This window comes from Cottoperca gobio, chromosome 15, assembly GCF_900634415.1.
Source record: "Cottoperca gobio chromosome 15, fCotGob3.1, whole genome shotgun sequence".
Taxonomy (NCBI): Eukaryota; Metazoa; Chordata; class Actinopteri; order Perciformes; family Bovichtidae; genus Cottoperca; species Cottoperca gobio.
In genome coordinates, this window is record NC_041369.1 from 24,682,533 (window position 1) to 24,695,797 (window position 13,265).

The window sequence follows — 13,265 nt, forward strand, 5'->3', positions numbered from 1 at the left end:
ATTCACACTGACCTGCAGCTTCTCTCTGCCTGATCATCAGTAGTTCAAGTTAAGATCATCAGTAGTTCAAGTTAAGATCATCAGTAGTTCAAGTTAAGATCATTAGTAGTTCAAGTTAAGATCATCAGTAGTTCAAGTTAAGATCATCAGTAGTTCAAGTTAAGATCATCAGTAGTTCAAGTTAAGATCATTAGTAGTTCAAGTTAAGATCATCAGTAGTTCAAGTTAAGATCATCAGTAGTTCAAGTTAAGATCATCAGTAGTTCAAGTTAAGATCATTAGTAGTTCAAGTTAAGATCATCAGTAGTTCAAGTTAAGATCATTAGTAGTTCAAGTTAAGATCACTAGTAGTTCAAGTTAAGATCATTAGTAGTTCAAGTTAAGATCATTAGTCGTTCAAGTTAAGATCATTAGTAGTTCAAGTTAAGATCATTAGTAGTTCAAGTTAAGATCATCAGTAGTTCAAGTTAAGATCATCAGTAGTTCAAGTTAAGATCATTAGTAGTTCAAGTTAAGATCATCAGTAGTTCAAGTTAAGATCATCAGTAGTTCAAGTTAAGATCACTAGTAGTTCAAGTTAAGATCATCAGTAGTTCAAGTTAAGATCATTAGTAGTTCAAGTTAAGATCATTAGTAGTTCAATTTAAGATCATTAGTAGTTCAACTTAAGATCATTAGTAGTTCAACTTAAGATCATTAGTAGTTCAAGTTAAGATCATTAGTAGTTCAAGTTAAGATCATCAGTAGTTCAAGTTAAGATCATCAGTAGTTCAAGTTAAGATCATCAGTAGTTCAAGTTAAGATCATTAGTAGTTCAAGTTAAGATCATCAGTAGTTCAAGTTAAGATCATCAGTAGTTCAAGTTAAGATCATTAGTAGTTCAAGTTAAGATCATCAGTAGTTCAAGTTAAGATCATTAGTAGTTCAAGTTAAGATCATCAGTAGTTCAAGTTAAGATCATTAGTAGTTCAAGTTAAGATCATCAGTAGTTCAAGTTAAGATCATCAGTAGTTCAAGTTAAGATCATTAGTAGTTCAAGTTAAGATCATTAGTAGTTCAAGTTAAGATCATTAGTAGTTCAACTTAAGATCATTAGTAGTTCAAGTTAAGATCATCAGTAGTTCAAGTTAAGATCACTAGTAGTTCAAGTTAAGATCACTAGTAGTTCAAGTTAAGATCATCAGTAGTTCAAGTTAAGATCATTAGTAGTTCAAGTTAAGATCATTAGTAGTTCAATTTAAGATCATTAGTAGTTCAACTTAAGATCATTAGTAGTTCAAGTTAAGATCATTAGTAGTTCAAGTTAAGATCATCAGTAGTTCAAGTTAAGATCATCAGTAGTTCAAGTTAAGATCATCAGTAGTTCAAGTTAAGATCATCAGTAGTTCAAGTTAAGATCATCAGTAGTTTAATTTAAGATCATTAGTAGTTCAAGTTAAGATCATCAGTAGTTTAATTTAAGATCATCAGTAGTTCAAGTTAAGATCATCAGTAGTTCAAGTTAAGATCATCAGTAGTTCAAGTTAAGATCATCAGTAGTTCAAGTTAAGATCATCAGTAGTTCAAGTTAAGATCATTAGTAGTTTAATAAAAAGTCTTACAAATTCAGATTTATTAGCAAATATAATTTCCACTTTTAAGTTTCCTGCCACGTGGAACTTGTGTAAACATCTAGAGCTTAAAATGAAGCTAAGTTGCATAAAATACAGTTGAGGGTTAAATCTTCGGGGGGGGGGGGGGAATGTCAGAGAGACTTGGGACTCTGGTGTTCCAACAATAGAACCACAAAGGTCTATCTGCACAATGAGTTTAGTTTCTACCCATAATGCACTGAATTGGCCCAAACAGTGTTAACTTCACTACCTAGTGTGCAGCATGTGACGTGTCAACATGGGTTGGAACTGGTTTTATAGTGTCCACGTTATGAACTGCTGAACTTTCAAATGTGTTTTTCTCAAAACTCGTCAAAGTGCAGATAGACCTTGTTCACCCTCAGCTGACGTACTGTCTCTGCTTTCACTTGAACATTGACTCACATTAAACCTATACATCTCTAAAACACATGCAGCCGTTACATTCTGACACTGGACTGCAGTTTGGACTGTCGTGGAAGTTTTAATCAATCCTTAAACAAATGACCAGTGGAGTCTATAATACTGAAATGACGATTCTTGAGAAGTTAAGTTGTCTTTTGAGTATTTATTCTGTACAGAAGGATCATCAATCCTACAGAGTGCAGCAGTCTGCGTGAGGAAGAACCAGAACAAAGTGTGTTCATGTATTTTAAAGACAGAAAGGAGAAGGGGGGGGAGATTGCCATAGTTGGCCCACAAAGAAAGGGAGTAGAGAAGAGCTGTGGAGAGTTCCCACAGTTGCAGGTGTTAGAAAGACAAAATAAAACAAGGAGTAGAGAGGGGGGGGGGGGGGGGGGGGGGTGAGAAGATGGTGGGAAGAAATAAAGTTACAAGGAAATAGTGGGGAAAGACAGAAGTTCATTTCACCAAGTATTAAACAATAAGAATTTAACATGGACGTATGAAATGTTCCATTACATTCCTCCCTTTTGATCATTCTATTGATCAAACAACAAGAATATATATGTACAAGTTCATCACAGGCGTTAGAACATCAACGCTAGAACTTCACAAACATCTACACGTGGTCATCATGGGCTGGATGGAAAGAAAGTGTGTGTGTGTGCAAGTGGCTGTTTTTGTTCAGAAGTGTGTCTGAGATTTCAAAAAGCAAGCGGGGAGGTTATTACATCATAGTTCATTTAGGTTATCTAAACAAAGTTGTCCTCGCATGTGTCAAATGAGACGTCAGAATCAGACTCAGGTGAGTCTGGTTGGTGTGGAGTCATGTTTTCAGCATCAGTGGCATGTTTTACAAAGGTGTGTGTAACCGCCCCATCTATGGCACGTGTGATCAAGCCACGGGCGCAGGGAATTACACAACAGAAAACGATAGTCAGAACAGTGAGTATTATTCCTGCCGGGCCGTGTGAGCAAAATGGGAAACACAATGATAATTGATATTAAGGTCAAAAAACACATTGAGCCCCTAAGGCAGGGGGGGGAACCTTTTTCATGTATTGAACTCATAACCTTTGCAAAATTCATTTCACTTTCATGATGTGCAAAAAAGCAACTTTTTTATCCTGTATCTTCTGTTTTATTATAAATCCTTTATTAGTCCCACAGCGGGGACATTTATCTCGTCACAGCAGAAGAACATGAAGTAAAAAGGCAGTACACAATAATTAAATAGAATAAAACATAATATAAGTACCAAGTGATATAAATAAAGTGAGTATTGCACATGGCAGTGATAACTGCACAGCAGTGGTGGAACAGTCTGTTCTTGGTGGGGGGGTCTACCTCTCCATCTCTCCATGTTTGTATGTTCCGCTCTGCAGAGAGCTGCTTGTTGGGCCGAACTCCGCCGAAGAGCGTTAACTTTATCCAAACACTCGTCCGCTCAGCTCGTGCAGTTCGGCATGTCTCGTGCAGTAATGACGCTCGAGATTATTTCTCCTGGAAAGTGACATTCTACATCCAGCTTTCTGTTTTACACTCGCCACGCTGCGTTCACTGACGTCAGCGACAGTCTTGTTTAAAATTGAAGTTTTCTGACATGACGTGACCACGTGTTGTGTTCAAGGACCCTGACCTTGGCCAGGAAAAACAGTCAGTCCCCCATTTAAAATATTGGCGTCTAGTTTTTTTTGCTAGTGGATTTAATTTGCGTGCGTTTTACGAATGACCTCGAGGGCCTTATACGACCGGAGGCCGGAAGTTCCCCACCCCTGCTCTAAGGCCACAAAACCCCAGGTGTTGGAATGGATGCCACGGACGTGGTCTGTCCGTGTAGATGACGTGTAGATCCCTCGTGGGTGACACAGAAACTCTTCTGCAGGTCACTTGATGATGACAGCCTGCAGTCCTGTTTGAAGATCAGTCACCCCTTACAGCCCTGACATGGAGAAGATCTGCAGTGATGTTCAGCAACACACATCACATTGAACAGTGAGAACACTATAACCGCGCGACGGTTGATGGTGCGTGCTGAGGATGACAGCGAGATGAAAACACACTGAAACGGACATAATTAAATAAAACTGGCCTATTTTTTATTTTTTATTATATATATCAGCTATATGTTTTATTTCTACTAAAGTGGACTACTTTTTCTGTTCATTTAATTGTTCTATTATATTTTGTATTGGTTTGTGTGTTTTTATATTATATTCATCTTTATTTGATTCAACAAATATGGGGAGGACTCAAATGGGCTGCAGTTCTGTGTTTAATTTATTTCAAAGTGTCAGTGTATGTTTTCCTCCTCTTCAAAAGAGTTTGGTGTTGTCCTAATAACAATTAAAAATAACAATATGTAACGAAGGTGATCCCAGTAGCCGTCTGGTCTCAGTCTCCGTTTGTGTAGCTCATACTTGTTGTTCATATGATGCACAGACGCATGTATTCATGTGTTTACCTGTTCTCTCCTGTCTCCAACTCCCAAGATCCGCGGCTAAAAGAGTCCCTGTGGAAACAACACATTGTTATTGTTCCGGGAGGGTTCCACAGAGCCGGATGAAGTGTGTGGAGGGGGGGGTACATTTTGTAGCCGTATTTTTTTTTTTACATAATAATTATCGTTTATATTTGTGAATTTATGTTGAATATTTAGAGTTCATGTTTATTATTTCTCGATTTGCCTCACAGAACAGTTAACACCCCTGGGTTTGGTACAGCCTAACTGTTAAGGCTATATAAGAATGCTCTTTGGGAAATTGAGGGATATATATATATATATATATATATATATATATATATATATATATATATATATATATATATGCCCATGTTTGTGGTTTGCTTGTTCTCCTGCCTCTGCCTCCTTGCTTTCCTTTGTCTTTCTGTAATTTCATAAATGCAACAAATATAGTTTAACTATATATAAAACTTAAGCTGTGTTATGAAATATGTGTTGCGACTCCAGACACATTTTATTTGGTGGGAGAGGCAAAATGGCTCTTTTGATTTCCCCCTGGTGGTCAGGGAGGTGTACAACAGAGCTCCCCCTGGTGGTCAGGGAGGTGTACAGCAGAGCTCCCCCTGGTGGTCAGGGAGGTGTACAGCATAGCTCCCCCTGGTGGTCAGGGAGGTGTACAACAGAGCTCCCCCTGGTGGTCAGGGAGGTGTACAGCAGCGCTCCCCCTGGTGGTCAGGGAGGTGTACAGCATAGCTCCCCCTGGTGGTCAGGGAGGTGTACAGCAGAGCTCTCCCTGGTGGCCAGGGAGGTGTACAGCATAGCTCCCCCTGGTGGTCAGGGAGGTGTACAGCAGAGCTCCCCCTGGTGGCCAGGGAGGTGTACAACATAGCTCCCCTTGGTGGTCAGGGAGGTGTACAGCAGAGCTCCCCCTGGTGGTCAGGGAGGTGTACAGCACCTGTAGGATGGAGTTCATGTTGTGTCTCAGTTTCTTTATAAGTGAGGAAAGAGCAGAAATCCTTCAGTGTGAAGAGCTTCTTCTGCTCCAACATTGAGTTTTTCATCATCTAACTAGTTTAACACACTTTGAGCTGCAAACATCAAACATGAAACTGCTCATTCAGTAGATGTGTGCGTGTAGTTTTCAACAATATTCCAGGGATCTTATATTCATTTCTAAAAATCATGATTTTATGATGGAAGTCTATGAGAGGAATGATTCAACAAGTTTAAAGTCAACTTGAATATAAAGACAGCTGCTCATATGTTGGCCTACAGACTCTGCTAAATCTTAAAGCTTCCAAAGTATTACTCTGTGTTCGGACATCTTTTATAGTTCTGGAGCAGTTTCAGTAAAAAGTGATGCTCTAACAGACGTTTTGAATAAAGACTCCGAGTCTTCTTTGCCATTAAAGACGTGTTTTAATTGCAATAAAATAACTTTCACTTCCAAATAAAAAGCAGTGAAAGCAGAGACGTCAGTGTTTCTGTCAGTTCAAAGCAGCAGAGAGAAAAGTCCCCTGTACCCAGCTGTGTGTCCCTGAAAAGCGACCGGTCTAAGGGTCAGATAATTGACTTCAAAGATGGACGCCCTTCTTATGACCCAGTGTAAGTACATGAAACGATGACACCGATGGGCTTCCTGTGACTCAGATACAAACTGGTCGTCCATCATTTACAGAGTTGTTTGCATCTGGTTTTCAGTCGGATCAATCATGACAAACAACATCTGTAACTGTTGCAGGTGTGTGTGTGTGTGTGTGTGTGTGTGTGTTAATTCTCCATGATTCCTCCACAGAATGGACCAGCAGAGCTCAGAGGTTCCCAGTGGTCTGTCTGCCCAGCAGCATCAAACACACCTGGACTCCATATTGATGGTGTGTACATGAACAACAACCACTTTAATATCTGTTCTGTCCACAATCATCTCCATGCTGCACTTTTAGACCAGTGTATTGTCCGTCTGTCCAACATGGATCTGATGTTTGGTTCCATGATTTTACTTTGATTGTGTCGTTCATATAATATTCTGTTCCAGCTGCTGGAGGAGAACATCGTCACTTTTGTGAAGAACGAGCTGAAGAAGATCCAGAAGGTCCTGAGTTCAGATTACCCAGAATGCTTAGAGAGTCAGAGGGATGATGAGGAGGTGCTGGACGGTGAGGATGAAGAGCAGAGGAGAAGCAGAGAGGCATTTCTGAACATCACACTGCACTTCCTGAGGAGCATGAAGCAGGAGCAGCTGGCTGACTGTCTGCAGAGCAGTAAGAGGATTTCTATAAAGATTGAACATGCTGGATAAATGGGACGTTTACTATTGTCTCAAGAGATGGACCAACAATATGTTCAGATACTCATTCTTTGACTTATTTATCTTGATTGTTCAGCCTGATCAGACATGAATACATGAAATGAACGCGCTCGTGGTACCACAGAAACCATGTCCATGGAAAGTCCTTTAGGATCCTTTGTCATGGTGGAAACACAAGTTCCCAGGCACCAAAGAAATATATGTTTTAATAAAAACAAACTTAACAAGGATTTATTTTAGATTACATCCAAAAGTTAAGTCTTTCCTTCCTAAACCCAACCAAGTGGTTTTGTTGCCTGAACCATGAATAGTTTCCATGGTGACAACACGTCATTCTAACACATTATAGGCCACCACTGAGTAATACGGAGTGAAGAGGTTGTGGTCATTTTATGTAGTTCTGTGAGATCACGTTGTCTTGGTTGTGTGTTCATTTAGGACTTCCTGCTGCAGTTTGTCAGCGTAAACTCAAGTCTAACCTGAAGGAGAAGTTCCAGTGTGTGTTTGAGGGCATTGCTAAAGCAGGAAACCCAACCCTCCTGAACCAGATCTACACAGAGCTCTACATCACAGAGGGGGGGGCTGCAGAGGTCAATGATGAACATGAGGTCAGACAGATTGAAACAGCAGCCAGGAGACCAGACAGACCAGAGGCAACAATCAGACAAGAAGACATCTTTAAAGCCTCACCTGGAAGAGATGAACCAATCAGAGCAGTGATGACAAAGGGAGTGGCTGGCATTGGGAAAACAGTCTTAACACAGAAGTTCACTCTGGACTGGCTGAAGACAAAGCCAACCAGGACATACAGTTCACATTTCCCTTCACCTTCAGAGAGCTGAATGTGCTGAAAGAGAAAAGATTCAGCTTGGTGGAGCTTGTTCATCACTTCTTTACTGAAACCAAAGAAGCAGGAATCTGCAGGTTTGAACAGTTCCCGGTTGTGTTCATCTTTGACGGTCTGGATGAGTGTCAGAGTCCACCTCAGTGGATGTGCTGCTGACAAACCTCATCAGGGGGAAACTGCTTCCCTCTGCTCGCCTCTGGATAACCACACGACCTGCAGCAGCCAATCAGATCCCTCCTGAGTGTGTGGACAGGGTGACAGAGGTCAGAGGGTTCACTGACCCACAGAAGGAGGAATACTTCAAGAAGAGATGAGGAGATGAGGAGCAGGCCGGCACAATCATCTCCCACATCAAGACATCACGAAGCCTCCAAATCATGTGCCAAATTCCAGTCTTCCGCTGGATCACCGCTACAGTTCTGGAGGATGTGTTGAAAAGCAGAGAGGGAGGAGAGCTGCCCAAGACCCTGACTGAGATGTATATCCACTTCCTGGTGGTTCAGTCCAAAGTGAAGAACGTGAAGTATGATGGAGGAGCTGAGACAGATCCACACTGGAACAAAAAGAGCAGGAAGATGATCAAGTCTCTGGGAAAACTGGCTTTTGAGCAGCTGCAGAAAGGCAACCTGATCTTCTATGAATCCGACCTGACAGAGTGTGGCATCGATATCAGAGCAACCTCAGTGTACTCAGGAGTGTTCACACAGGTCTTTAGAGAGGAGAGAGGACTGTACGAGGACAAGGTGTTCTGCTTCATCCATCTGAGCGTTCAGGAGTTTCTGGCTGCTCTTCATGTCCATCTGACCTTCATCACCTCTGGTGTCGACCTGCTGTCAGAAGAACAAACAACCTCCCGGCTGCCTAAAGTCTTCAGAGACAAACCTAAACTAACACATCTCTACCGGAGTGCTGTGTACAAGGCCTTACAGAGTCCAAACGGACACCTGGACTTGTTCCTCTGCTTCCTGCTGGGTCTTTCACTGCAGGCTAACCAGACTCTCCTACGAGGTCTGCTGACACAGACAGGAAGTAGCTCTCAGACCAATCAGGAAACAGTCCAGTACATCAAGAAGAAGATGGAGAAGGATCTGTCTCCAGAGAGAAGCATCAACCTGTTCTACTGTCTGAATGAACTGAATGATCGTTCTCTAGTGGAGGAGATCCAACAGCACCTGAAATCAGGAAGTCTCTTCACAGATAAACTGTCTCCTGCTCAGTGGTCAGCGCTGGTCTTCATCTTACTGTCATCAGGAAAAGATCTGGATGTGTTTGACCTGAAGAAATACTCTGCTTCAGAGGAGGCTCTTCTGAGACTGCTGCCAGTGGTCAAAGCCTCCAACAAAGCTCTGTAGGTGCAGGGATAGTTGGATAAATACATATCATAACTTAAATACTCTATGCTTTCAACTGACTTATTGTTTTTATCTAGATTATCGTCTCTTCAGACTAAATGGCTGTAACCTCTCAGAGAGAAGCTGTGAAGCTCTGTCCTCAGTTCTCAGCTCCCAGTCCACTAGTCTGAGAGAGCTGGACCTGAGTAACAACCTGGAGGATTCAGGAGTGAAGCTGCTGTCAGCTGGACTGGAGAGTCCACACTGTACACTGGAAACTCTCAGGTCAGGATTCATCAGCGTGTTAAACTGATGAACACTTAAATCCTTAACCACAGTAATGAATAAACCTGTTACCTGCATAGAATTTTCTCTACTTATATTATTCAAAGCAGTTGAGCTTCTAATGATTGTGTCAGATTGTTGATGGACAATAGTGGGTGTTTGGGTGTTTGGTTGTGACATTTTATTGTTATAACGTTAATGTAACCCCACAGCAGCCGATGGTATCGCAGTACTGCAGTGTCCTTCCAGTCCTCAGCGTCCCCTCAGATTATGTGACATGTGTATTGTGTGTGTTTGCAGGCTGTCAGGTCACAGAGAAAGGCTGTGCTTCTCTAGACTCAGCTCTGAGCTCCAACCCCTCCCACCTGAGAGCGCTGGACCTGAGCTACAATCATCCAGGAAACTCAGGAGTGGTGCTGCTGTCTGCTGGACTGGATGATCCACACAGGAGACTGGAAACTGTCAGGTATGGAGATTATGTACATGTATATACTGTTTATGTATAAAATAGTCTTCAAAAAGTTCCTAAAATGCACACTGTAAGAAAATAAACAAGCCAAATGTTATTGTCAACACAACACATGTAAGGGTACTGAAGCCACTCTGTATTTAATCAAGAGCTTGTAAACAAAGAGTCATTTTAGATTCTGACCTACATTTTAAATCTTATTTTGATTTGTTGACCTAAACTGCTTTTTATCATCTGAACAACATCGTGAAGGGGAAACCTCTCCTGATCCACAAGAGGCAGCAAAGCTTGTTCATGCTTTTATTTCTAGTCGTCTTGAATACTGTAAGGCTCTTTATACTGGAGGACCATTCTGAATGCTGTTATGGTTTCATAGATAGATCATATAACTCTTGTTTTACACAACCTGGCTCCCTGTATGTTTTAGAAACAGCTTTAAAGTCCTTCTCTCAGTTTTTAAGCCACTAAATGGCTTCGCCCCCTTTTATCTCTCAGAATGGTTTTATGATCCTCCTCGAACCCTCAGATCCTCCACAGCTGCTCTTTCAACTCTTCTCAGAGTCACCACAGAACCTTCTAGAGAAGCTTCTTTTAGCTGCTTTAAACATCAGATTAATGACTCAGTGGACAGTTTTAAATGGCAACTCAAAATGCATCTTTTAATATTGCTTATAACCGGCAGCTGTCTGTTTTTTAGTCTTTTAATACTTGTTTCCTTTTCTCCCTTCCTCTTGTGGATGTGGATGGTTGTGAAACTTGTTTTAGGTGTTTGTGTTTCTGAATTGTAAAACACTTTGTTCCTCATTCAGTGCATGAAATGTGTTTTATAAATAAACGTCATTCATTTATATTTTCATCTACAGATTACAGGTGATACAAACAGTCTCTGACTGTTGCTAGGAGATAGTGTGTGAACATTGGTCCCATCATGGAGTTACTGAACACTGAAACATTCTTAGATATTATTTTATGATGAATAATAAGTGAAGATAATGAGCTGTAGTCATCAGCCAATAAGAAGAAGCTCCACTGACCTAAAGCAATATCAGCTGGTTATTAATAAGTGCTGCATGTGGAGATGTAAGTACATGTAGAGAATAGCAAAGCTGTGTGTGTGAGAGCGATGTAATGTAATGTCCCCCCCCTCCTCTCAGGGTGGAGCCTGCTGGAGTCCGATGGTTGAGACCAGGTCTGAGGAAGTGTAAGTGTGTCTTTAATTTGATTGATGAAAACAAAGCAGCACACATCCCACCATCTTCAAACTGTGACATCATCATCAAAGTGTCAATCAATGAACAGATGATAGATTAATAACTGCAGCTGTGTTCTGTCTTCTTCTCTCACCAGACTCCTGTGAACTCACACTCGACACAAACACCGTGAACAGAGAGCTCAAACTGTCTGACAACAACAGGAAGGTGACACGTGTGAGAGACGAGCAGCCATATCCTGATCATCCAGACAGATTTGACTCCTGGCCTCAGCTGCCGTGTAGAAACGCTCTGACTGGTCGATGTTACTGGGAGGTCGAGTGGAGAAGAAGTGTTTATATATCGGTGAGTTACAGAGGAATCAGACGGATAGGAGACAGAGAAGACTGTATGTTTGGAGACAATGATCAGTCCTGGAGTCTGAGCTGCTCTGATGGTCGTTACTCTGTCAGTCACAATAAGAGAGAAACATCCATCACCTCCTCCTCCTCCTCCTCCTCCTCCTCCTCCTCCCACCCCTCTGGTAGAGTAGCAGTGTATGTGGATTGTCCTGCTGGCTCTCTGTCCTTCTACAGAGTCTCCTCTGACACACTGATCCACCTCCGCACCTTCAGCACCACCTTCACTGAACCTCTTCATCCTGGGTTTGGGCTCTGGTCCTGGTCTGGAGCAGTGTCTCTGTGTTCTCTGTCGGAGGGAGAGTCTCCTCCTGTTAGAGAAAGTCCTTCTCCATAGCTTCTCCGAACTTCTCCCACACACGCTGCTTTGCCGCCCTTCGAGTCCCTGCAACTGTTTCCGGAGTCCTCCCGGATAACATAACCCGGAAGGACCCTTTCTTCTGTCGGACGGCTTCCCTGACCACCGGGGTCCACCACGGTGTTTCATGATGACTAGTGCTATTTTTAGAACAAGCTCTGCGGGCGACTCACGTTGTCTCTGCGGGCGACCAAGTGCCCGCGGGCACCGCGTTGGCTACCCCTGATCCAGAGGAAGTCAAACCTGCAACCTTCAACCTTCGTTTCTACAGTTTACAAGCCGGAGATGGAAGAAGACGAGACTTTTAGATTCCTGGAATCGAACTCTAGATTGTTGCGCTGGCTCTCATACGCCGGCTCTCATACGCCGGCTCTCATACGCCGGCTCTCATACGCCGGCTCTCATACGCCGGCTCTCATACGCTGGCTCTCATACGCCGGCTCTCATACGCTAGCTCTCATACTCATACGCTGGCTCTCATACGCTGGCTCTCATACTCATACGCTGGCTCTCGTACGCTGGCTCTCATACGCTGGCTCTCATACGCCGGGTCCTGAATTTACCTTCATTAAAATCACACATTTCTCTTTAGAGATGTTTTAATGTAAGTTCAGTGTTACATGTTATATATTTAAATTATCTTGTAAATAAACAAAAACTTGACCAAACATTCAACTCAAGGTTCAACTTACTTGCTGTTTCAGGAGCTTTCAGCTGCACGTCATGGTTTTCCTCAGATCAACCTGGTGTTCACGGGCAAAGATGAACTTTCAGACTAAAATCAAACTTTGGAATTTAGAGTAAATTTATTAAATTCAGGAACATATAAAGCGTTTACACACTGAGGAAATCAAATGATGACATTTTAATTATTCATATTTTAAAGGATACAGGTGTTCAGAAAACAGTCAGATTCTATGCTGACGATAATCACAAGAATTTAAAATTATTAAACATGGAAATATTTCTCGCATTATGTAAATCTCAAAGTTCAGATTTTTGTCACAATTAATTAAAATATATTTTAAAAAATGTTTACAGGTAAAGTTTTTATGATCTAAAGTAAAAATGTAATTTAAAATGATTTCCATTAAAGTCTTTCTCTAAAAAGATCATTTATATAAATAAATGAGATAAATTCTAGTCATCTGTGAAATTGTTGAGTGTCTGGTGTAGAGGTTTATAAATATAAATACATATTGTATTATGTACTGATGAATTATAAACTATGAGATAGTACAAGTCAAAAGCAGTCAACACTTTATTTATAATAAACTTTCTTTAATGTCAACATTTTATTTCAGAAAGTCCACTTTGACTTAATATCTCATTATTTTAAGAATTGTAATATCAATTCTTTATTTTCACTGTCAGAATATGTTTGTATTCAACTCACAATAATTATAATTATAATAAAATAATTAATTTTCTCATCATCCAGAAACGGATTTACAATCTTTTCATTTTGACAGATTTATATCAAAATGTCTCATAATCATAAAACTTCCCTTATTATCTCAAACCTTTGGATTAAAAGGACAAACTTTTGACACATTTACGA

At 41.2% G+C, this 13,265-nt stretch overlaps 1 pseudogene; it reads left to right on the forward strand.

Annotated features, from left to right (window-relative positions):
* Positions 1-6,293: 6,293 nt before the first annotated feature.
* Positions 6,294-13,265, forward strand: part of LOC115020317 (NACHT, LRR and PYD domains-containing protein 12-like) — a 55,185-nt pseudogene continuing 48,213 nt past the window's right edge.